The 10,060-nt window shown below is 39.6% G+C and overlaps 2 pseudogenes; both read left to right on the top strand.

Annotated features, from left to right (window-relative positions):
- The first annotated feature begins 691 nt into the window (after nucleotides 1-691).
- Nucleotides 692-1,264, top strand: LOC126082704 (60S ribosomal protein L9-like; annotated as a pseudogene).
- Nucleotides 1,265-7,228: 5,964 nt separating this feature from the next.
- On the top strand, nucleotides 7,229-7,548 carry LOC126082705 (60S ribosomal protein L36a-like; annotated as a pseudogene).
- The last annotated feature ends 2,512 nt before the right edge of the window (nucleotides 7,549-10,060 follow it).

Below are 10,060 nucleotides of genomic sequence, written 5' to 3'. Positions count from 1 at the left end.
AGCCAGACTGCCTGGGTTCAATTCTCAGCTCTGCCACTTACCACCTATTCTTGGGCTCTCTGTGCCTCAGGTCCCTGGTGGTGCAAATGGCTAATGTGCTCAGCTGCTAACTAAAAGGTTGGAAATTCAGGTCCACCCAGGGGTTCCTCAGAAGAAAGGCCTGGCAATCTACTTCTGAAAAATCAGCCATCGAAAGCTGTATGGAGCACAGTTCTATGTTGGCACACCTGGGGTCCCCAAGAGTTGGAATGGACTTGACGCGACTGGTTTGGTTTTTTTTTAAAAAAAAGAAAATAATAATAGTACCTACATTACAGAGTGGCTGTGAGTATTAAATGAGTTTATATTGTCAGAGTACTCAGAGGCGTGTCTGGCATGTTATAAGCTCTGTATAAATATTTACTATTAATTTCCTACCAACCAAAGATTTTCAAAGGTCCAGGTTTATAATTCAAATGGACGATGTAGTCTATCCATCAAAACAGTGCTTTATACAGTGTCTGGTTTTTGGGTGGCGGGGAGGGGGAGTGCAGAGATTAGAAATATAAATTGGACAATGGAAAACCTGTGCCTTTGTTGTCTATCAGAAAAGAAGAAAAATTGAAGAAATTGACTCAATCTCATTATAAGTAACAACAGCTATGACTTTAAAAATAGTAACATAGAGCTCTTTGCCCCGTCTACTGCTGCAATGAAGATCATTCTCAGTAACCAGACTGTTGACATTCCAGAAAATGTTGACATCGCGCTAAAGGGCTGCACAGTAATTGTGAAGGGCCCCAGAGGAACCTTGCAAAGGGACTTCAATCACACTGATGTAGAACTCAGTCTCCTTCGAAAGAAGAAGAGGCTTCGGGGGGTTGACAAATGGTGGGGAAACAGAAGGGAACTCGTTACAGTTTGTACTATCTGGAGTCATGTGCAGAACAGGATCAAGAGCTTCCATTACAAGATGAAGTCTGTGTATGCTCACTTCCCCATCAACATCGTTATTCAAGAGAGCGTGTGTCCTGTTGAAATCAGAAACTTCTTGAGTAAAAAATATACCCACAGGTTTCGGATGAGGCCAGGTGTTTGCTGCTTGTTCAGTATCTCAAGCTCCGAAAGATGAATTAATTCTTGAAGGAAATGCATTGAACTTGTATCAAATTCAGTTGCTTTAATTCAGCAAGCCATGCGAGTTGAAAAAAAAAAAGATATAGGAAAAATTTGGGGTGGTATCTATGTCTCCGAAAAAGAAATAGTTCAACAGGCTGATGAGTGAGATCTAAAAGTTGTTCAGCTATAAAAACGAGGCCAGGTGATTCCTAAGACCTATTGGTGATATTTTTAAAATGCAGTAAAATTCATCTATTAAAAAAAAAACAGTAACATAGAAAACGGTTTCAGGAATGGGTAGTGGCGATGATTACACACCATGGCGAATGTAATTAATGTGGCTGAATTGTATACTTAAAAATGACTAAAATGGCAAAGGTTTTGTTATATAAATTTTACTAGCAAATTAAAAAAATTGAAATCTTTGATGATGCTTCAGGTAGCGTATATGAGATGAAATGTAACATATGAAGAGGCATCTTACAAGATTATATTCTAGAGGCAAAAGGAAATTATCTTGGGCCCTGGTTATAGTCTGAGGAGTGAGTCTGTCTGTGGCCAGTGAAAGTGTCTTCTGAAGAAAAGAAGCAGAGAACCTGGTAATTGGGACATCTTGTTTCTTCATCCTCCTTTGCTCAGGACGGGATGGAACCAATAGATGTCTCTTAGATGCTGGCTCGCAACCGTTTAAGACTTCAGTCAGAGTCACTTCTGACATCCAGTTTAGTCTTTTCTTTCTTTCCCGAACTTTTACTTTCTTCGTTGTCTTAGGCTGGGTTTCTCTAGAGAAGCAAAACCAGTGAAGCATGTATATATATATATATATGTGTGTGTGTTGTTATTTCTAGGTGCTGTCGAGTCGATTCTGACTCATAGTGACCCATGACCCTATGTACAACAGAACAAAACACTGCCCAGTCCTGTGCCATCCTCACAATTGCTGCTAAGCTTGAGCCCATTGTTGCAGCCACTGTGTCAATCTATCTTGTTGAGGGTCTTCATCTTTTTTGTTGACTCTCTATTTTACCAATTTGTATATACATAGAGAGTGAGAGAGAGATTTATCTCAAGGAAATTATTCACATGGTTGTAGAGGCTGGCAAGTCCAAGTCCATGGATCAGGTGTCCTCCTGGAGGCATCTCCTGACTCGCATATGTGTAGGGGCTGACCAGCCGTAGATCTGCAGGTAAAATGGCAGCCTGCTGTCTCACAGGCTGTGGAGGCCGATGAACCCCAAGATAAGCAGGTAAGCTGCTAGCTCAAGTCCCAGATGATGATGAGCTGGTTGCAGGATCCAAAGTGAGCAAAAGAAGGAAGCTTGCCAGAAAGTCTGTGTATACTGGATGTAGGAAACACCCCCAAGGAAAATCCCTTTCAACTTATTGGCTGCTCATAGCAGATCTCATCATGGAGGTGATTACATTATATCAGATCTCATCATGGAGGTGATGACATCATTAAATAACAGCCAAACTACATAATAACTGCCAAGCCACTGAGAATCATGTCCCAGCTAAGCTGACACACAACCTTAACCATCACATTCATGTATGATGTCTTTGATGTCATCCCACACTCTTCTAGTCTTTGGTCATTAGTGTTCAGTGCATCAAATCCAAGGTTGTACTTTGGCTCTTGTAGTCTTGTTTTAATTTTCTTCAGCTTCAACTTGAACTTTCATATGTGCAGTTGATGGCCTGTTCTGCAGTCAGCCCCTGGCCTTGTCCTGACTGATGATGTTGAGCTTCTCCAACATCTCTTTCCACAGATGTGGTTGATTTGATTCCTGTGTATTCTGTCTGGTGAATCCATGTGTATAGTCATCGTTTGTGTTGTTGAAAAAGATATTTCTGATGAATAAATAGTTGGTCTTGCAAAATTCTATCATGCACTCTCCAGCATTGTTTTTATCACCAAGTCCATATTTTCCAACTATTGATCCTTCTTCTTTGTTCCCAACTTTTGCATTCCTGTCACCAGTAATTATCAATGCATCTTGATTGCATGTTTGATCAATTTCAGACTGCAGAAGTTGGTAAAAATATTTAATCTCTTCATCTTTGGCATTAGTGGTTGGTGCATAAATTTGAATAATAGTTGTATTAACTGGTCTTCCTTGTAGGCATATGGATATTATCCTATCATTGACAGCATTGTGCCTCAGGATAGATCTTGAAATGTTCTTTTTGTTGGTGAATGCCACACTGTTCCGCTTCAATTTGTCATCCCTGGCATAGTAGACCATATGGTTGTCTGATTCAACATGGCCAATACCAGTCCATTTTAGCTCAATAATGCCTAGGATATTGATCTTCAAACATTTCATTTCATTTTTTACTATTTCCAGTTTTCCTAGATTCATACTTCATAAATCCCATGTTCCAATTACTAATGGATGTTTGCAGCTGTTTCTTCTCATTTTGAGTCGTGCCATATCAGCAAATGAAGGTCCCAAAAACCTTACTCCATCCACATTATTAAGCTCAACTCTACTTTGAGGATGCAACTCTTCCTCAGTTGTATTTTGAGTATCTTCCAACCTGAAGACCTCATTTTGCAGCACTGTATCAGACAATGTTCTGCTGCTATCCATAAGGTTTTCACTGGCTAATTTTTTTTTTTTTTTCTGGAAGTGGATCACCAGGTCCTTCTTCCTAGTGTGTCTTAGTCTGGAAGCTCCTTTCAAATCTGTCCCCCATGGGTGACCCTGCTGATATTTGAAATATGCAATTATCAATGCAATCAAGATGCATTGATAATTACTGGTGACAGAAATGCAAAAGTTGGAAACAGAGAAGGATCAATAGCTGGGAAATATGGACTTGGTGATAAAAACAATGCCGGAGAGTGCACGACCAACCATTTATTCACCAGAAATATCTTTTTCAACAACATAAATGATGACTATACACATGGATTCACCAGACAGAATACACAGGAATCAAATTGACTACATCTGCTGAAAGAGACGATTTGAAATACTGGTGGCGTAGATTCCAGCCCCACTTGTCTGTCACTTTGTTGTATTGTGGTGGCTTGCGTCCTATTGATACGTATATAGTGTTTATTTTGTTCTACAGAAGCTCTGTTTCTTCACTCACCCATAACCACTAAAACCAATTGCCATAAAATAAACCCCAAATCATGGCAGCCCCATATGTGTCAGACCATAGCAGGTCCAAATGGCACTTCTGAATATCTTACTCATTAAACTGAAAGAATTCCTCCCATGGAGGGGGAAAAGCGGATGGGCTATGAGAAACTGGTTCCCTCACCTTTAGGCTTCATACCAAAATGAGGCAAGAGGACTGGATATCTTCTTTCACTATAGCTGTGAAAGTGCCTTGTAGTGGAGGGATGTCTCCTGAATCTCTGCCAAGTTTCTGTCATGGGCCAACAAAACCATCACGTTCTTCCAGCAGGGAATAGCTTCACCTTAGGTGGCATCCACATGGGTCTCCACCAGGCTCCAGAGTCTACTGATTCTTACGTTTTACTCCTTCTTTCAAGGTTCAATTTTCTTTTTTTTGAAATACATCACTTAGTAACCTTTTTCAGTGAAGGTATGCAAGAGGTCAATTCTCCCAGTATTTGTATGAAATTAGCCATAAAAGATAGTTCAGTTGGATGTAGGCTTCTAGATTAAAGTTCTGGGTAAAAATGGTGGAACATACTCATTCAAATTTCACTTCTCCAGAAACCATATAAATTCTATGGTGAATAGATATTATTTAGAAAGATATAAACCTATAAGAATAGGAAGAATGGAAGAGGAGGCAACAACAAACATTTGGAAGCTAGAAAGAAGATCGACAAATAATAACTGGGCAGATCAAAGTTAGATTCAAAGCTGATTCAATTTATATAATATTAAGAGTACAGGAATTGATGACACCAGGTAACTTTGGAAATGGAGATGAAGGATATGGCTTAAAATAAGGAAGATTAGGAACAATGTTTAAAAACAATAGACCCCTAGATCTCCTCTACCCCCATGATAATGGATGATTTTTCCAGAGTACTCATAACGAAAGAATGATGTTTATAGTCTGGGTAAAGAGAAGTACACTGAACTTGGAGGGAATAGACTGGGTTAAGATCAGGGACACCACACTGAAAAGAGGAGAATAAGTGGATTCTGAAGTGTATGTAGGCACAAAGCCCTCTCCACCTACTCAGTTTCCAGAATGGTGATGATCAGGCATTTACCCTTCAGATAGAAGGATGGAAGAGCTTCCCCATCTTGGGGAATCTGAGCAAGCCATGGAGAAAATCTTACAGATATTGGTATCCATGTTTCCTCCAACAAATGACCCAGCCAGATCATCCTCCAATGAAATTCACTCAGATCTTCCAGTCAGCTTTTTAATCGACCACAATTAAACTTGAGGAGACACCGAGACAGCTGAAGAATGCCTCTAATATGCAAGACAGAGATCAAACAAATAAATCAGAAACTGAGAAAAACAACTTGAAGAAAAAATAAGCTATGAAAGGAGACCAAATTTTCAAAATAAAATATTAATATCTTCAAAGAGATAGGCAATGATACTGATGATATCATTAAAATAGCCAGAATGCCATTTAAAAAGGAACATTCAGCAACAAATGTCACAAAGCAATTTGTCTATTAACTGTTTAATGAGACACTAATTTACCTGTAAACTTTCATCTAGATCACACACACTCAATACAAAACAAAAACCAGAAAAAAAAGAATGGTCTGCAACCTGCCCCCCGCCCCAAAAGGAACATACAGAGAACATAAAGAGCCCTGAAAAATTAAAAAGCAATAACAGAATAGACTCCATATAAAGGTTGGAGGTCCAGGTTAAGTCAATCTCCCAGAAAATAGATCAAAAAGCGAAAAAAGAAAACAGGAGAAAAATTACATAAAATATTATATAAATTTATATTTTATCTATATATTTATGTATTTAAATATATTTTATATAGAAAATATAAAACACTACATTATATTATAAAATAGCCCAGAAAGAGTGATATGTGGAAAAAATGGGCATTCCAGAAGAAGAGGCAGAGGAAATAAATGAGAGAAAATAAAAAAAAAAAACAATAATTTCTTAAATTTTATTTTTGGTGAAGCTATACACAGTAAAAAAAAAAAAAGAAAGAAAAAAATTAATTCAACAATTTCTGCATGTGCAATTCAATGACATTGGTTATATTCTTCACATTGTGCCACCTTTCTTGTTATCCTTTTCTGAATTGTTTCACTGTCGTCAACACAAACTCACTGCCCCGTTAGTTTCCTCATCTAAACTTTTGAGTTGCTGTTCTCAGTTTGATCTCATATAGGCAATTCTTTAAAATAATACAATGCTCAATGCAGATGTTCTTTTCTAATTAAGCTAAACAATTGGTTGAAAGATTACTTCAGGGGATGATCTCAGTTTAAGGTTTTAAAATTTCCTCAGGGCAATAGTTTTGGGAGGTCATCCAGCTTCAGTGGCCCTACAAAGTCTGGATTCGGTGAGGATTTGAAATTCTATTTCACATTTTTCCCTTTTTTGATCAGGATTCTTCTATAGAATCTCAAAGAAATAATTTAAGGAAATTCCTGAACTCAAATACGTGAGTGTCCAGATTAAAAGGCTCATTAAGTGCTCAGCACAGTGGATGAAAATAGACCCACACCAAGACATATCATCATGAAATATCAGAACAATAGGGACAAATAAGAAGCCCTCAGAAGCTTTCAGACAGCAAAAGCAAGTCATACTTACATTGATAGTAATGCAAATATTGATGATTGATCTATACTATTACACTATTAAAAGAATGGGGATCTGGGAAGTACACATATTCATAGTGGATGGAGAGGGAAGGAAAAAAATTAAAGCTCCATCTGCCATTGGGAGGAATAATTATCGCATTATCTTTTGGCTTCTGTTGATGCTGTCAAGAGGTATATTGACACACTGATATTTGCTCTTGTGCAGGTAATCTAGCTTTATTCTCTGGTCACTTTTAAGATTTACTCCTTATCTTTGGTGTTCTATGGTTTATCTAGGGTTTCCAACCATGCAAGTGAAAATTTGGGGGAGCTCATTGGAGACCCTTTAAAAATCAGTGTGTACTTTTCATGCCAATAGCATTCCGGCAAACATGGTAAATGTTCCTAAAACCTGCTGGACTTACTGTAAGAAGTGTGGCAAGCACCAACCACACAAAGTGACACAGTACAAGAAGGGCAAAGATTCTCTTTATGCCCAGGCAAAGTGAGGTTATGACAGGAAACAAAGTGGATATGGTGGGCAGGCAAGACAATTTTCCAGAAGAAGGCTAAAACTACAAAGAAGATTGTGTTAAGGCTTAAATGTGTTGACCCCAACAGCAGAGCTAAGAGAATGCTGGCTACCAAGACATGCAAGCATTTTGAACTGGGAGGAGACAAGAAGAGAAAGGGCAAAGTGATCCAGTTCTAAGTTTCATCTGTTTTATTATCAAGACAATAAAATCTTGAGGTTATGTTTACTTCAAAAGAAACAAACATCAGTGTACACTGCGAAAGCTGTATGCTGGGCTGGTTAATATCCCTGGACACAAAAATATACCAATAGGATAAATCACTGGAGACACAAGAACAGCCTTTGGATGATGTACAAAGATAAAAAAATTCTGAAAGAAGACTAATGGGGTAATGTTATAGTTTCTGCCTCTCCAATGTAGAATTCAGAACTCTCAGGAACAAAAACTAGAACCGGGTGTAATAGAATGCTGAGTGGGACATAATCCATTGGCCAGAGGTAAAAGAGGTGTGAAATGTCCCAAACTTGAAAGAGAAACGAAACAAACTGGGGCCAAGAAATTCCTCCAAAATTTATTAAGAAGTGGTCAAATGCACTCTGTTACCCCTAATCATCACCTTAGCCTCTTCCCCACCCTCCCTTCCACCCCTCGTCTATATAAGAGAAGATTAGAGAAAGGAGAACTGTGATAGATGTGTGCTGCTGGTGAAAGATGAGTACCGTGGAGAAAAAGGGAAACTACTTTTTTCTAAATCCCCCCAAAGTGAAAAGGGCTCCAAATATCACTGTCAGTGATCTATAGTGTCTTATCGACATCTTATTCCTTAGTTTGGTATCTGTTTAGACAATGTACTTGTTGATCTGGACAGGGGAAAAAAAGAAATGGAAAAAGATGACAGGACAAATATGTAGCTGTTTATACTCTCACTATTGGGTGGGGCAAAGATGTGTAAGTCTCCTGTGGGTCCACAGGCAGCTAGGCTTGAGCTGTTTTGATAGCATCCACTCAAAAGGATGAACCATCAAGCAAGGGGACTCCAGTAGCTAGAGTCTGTGGGGTGTTCCACTAGGGTGGGCAAAACCAAGGGGGCGGGGTAGTAAAGGCAAAGGCTGAGTGGGTCTCCCAGGTCAGGAGGTGGGTCCAGATAATGTGAAGAGTTGGGACAAAGACCCAATGTAAGACCAAGACCCTCAATAAGCTGCACCTTCAGTGACTAGTATGTTAGACCGCCTGAACTCAGAGGAGCATGATGTGAACCAATTTGAGTTTTGTCCATTTACTGTCTTCAGCCATGCTTTCTTTAATCTCCCTTGCCTATCTTTTAATGATATATTGTGCAGAGCACATAAATTTCCAGCCACTTGTTGTGATGGTTAGATAGTATATCAAATTGGCTGGGCCATGATTCTCAGTGTTTATAAGTGGTCACCCCTATGATGGGATCTGCTGTGAGTAGCCAATCAGTTGAAAAGGAGTTTCCTTGAGTGTGTGGAGTGCATTGGAATGTAAGTGGGCATTCTGGCTTTTGCCATCTCTGGGTCCTACAGCTGCCCCCTGTTTTTCTGGCCCCCAGTTCTTGGGACTTGAGCTAGCAGTTTATCTGCCCATCTAGGGATTCATCAATCTTCACAGCCTGCGAACAAGAGCGTTGCTCTCCGACCTGCTGATCTTGAGTTCACCAGCCCCTGCAGCTATGTGAATCAGGAGAAGCCTCTATCCTGATCCACGGACATGGGACATTCCAGCCTCTACAATCGCGTGAACCATTTTATTGATATAAATCTCTATATATATTTATAGAAAACCCTGGTGGTATAGTGGTTAAGTGCCGCAGCTGCTAACCAAAAGGTCAGCAGTTTGAATCCACCAGGTGCTCCTTGGAAACTGTGGGACAGTTCTACCTGTCCTATGAGGTCGCTATGAGTTAGAATCGACTTGACGGCAATGGGTTCTTTTGTTTTGTATATTTATATGATTTACTGGTTTTGCTTCTCTAGAGAGCCCAGCCTAAGACACTTGCATATATAAAAAAGTCCAAAACCAGAGAGCCAACATTTAGACAGATATGCCACAGAGAGGCATTTAGCTGACTACAATAGTACCAGTTAAGTGAACATTCTTTCTTTTCTTCATCCTACTTCCTGCCCATACACTGAAAGAATGAAGACTAGAGAAAGAAGAGAAGAGCAACAGCAAAAGTAGAGGCAAAGTCTTTTCCCCATTCCAAGCTCCCCTCCCCCACCCGAAGCCTCGCTGTTGGTATAGGGCACAGTGAAGGTAAGTATTCAAATAGATATGCACCTGAAGTTTTAAACTAGACTGGATTGGGCTTTTTTACATATTCAAGTGACCAGAAAGTTATGGAATTTTCCCAAGATGTCATAAACAGCCAACAGAGACTCAACAAAGCATGACTGAAAATAGTAAATGGACAAAAAGCAAATCAGTTCCTATTCATGATTCTGGGATCATGCTGTGCATCATACTAGTTACTGAAGATACTGTCCTTTGAGGGTCCTGTCTTATAAGGGAACCTCAATCCCAGCTCTTCATCTCACCTGGACCTGCTCACCTGTGTTACCAGGAATGACACCCCCACGTGTCCATGGTGGCTGCTTTTCATCTCAAGACACAGGGCTTTGGTGTGCAGTGGATGTTTGCTTCTGGCACCTGAGGATTTTCCTCTTT

The sequence above is a fragment of the Elephas maximus genome, chromosome 9 (assembly GCF_024166365.1).
Source record: "Elephas maximus indicus isolate mEleMax1 chromosome 9, mEleMax1 primary haplotype, whole genome shotgun sequence".
NCBI lineage: Eukaryota > Metazoa > Chordata > Mammalia > Proboscidea > Elephantidae > Elephas > Elephas maximus.
This window is presented reverse-complemented; position numbering and strand designations above follow the sequence as displayed.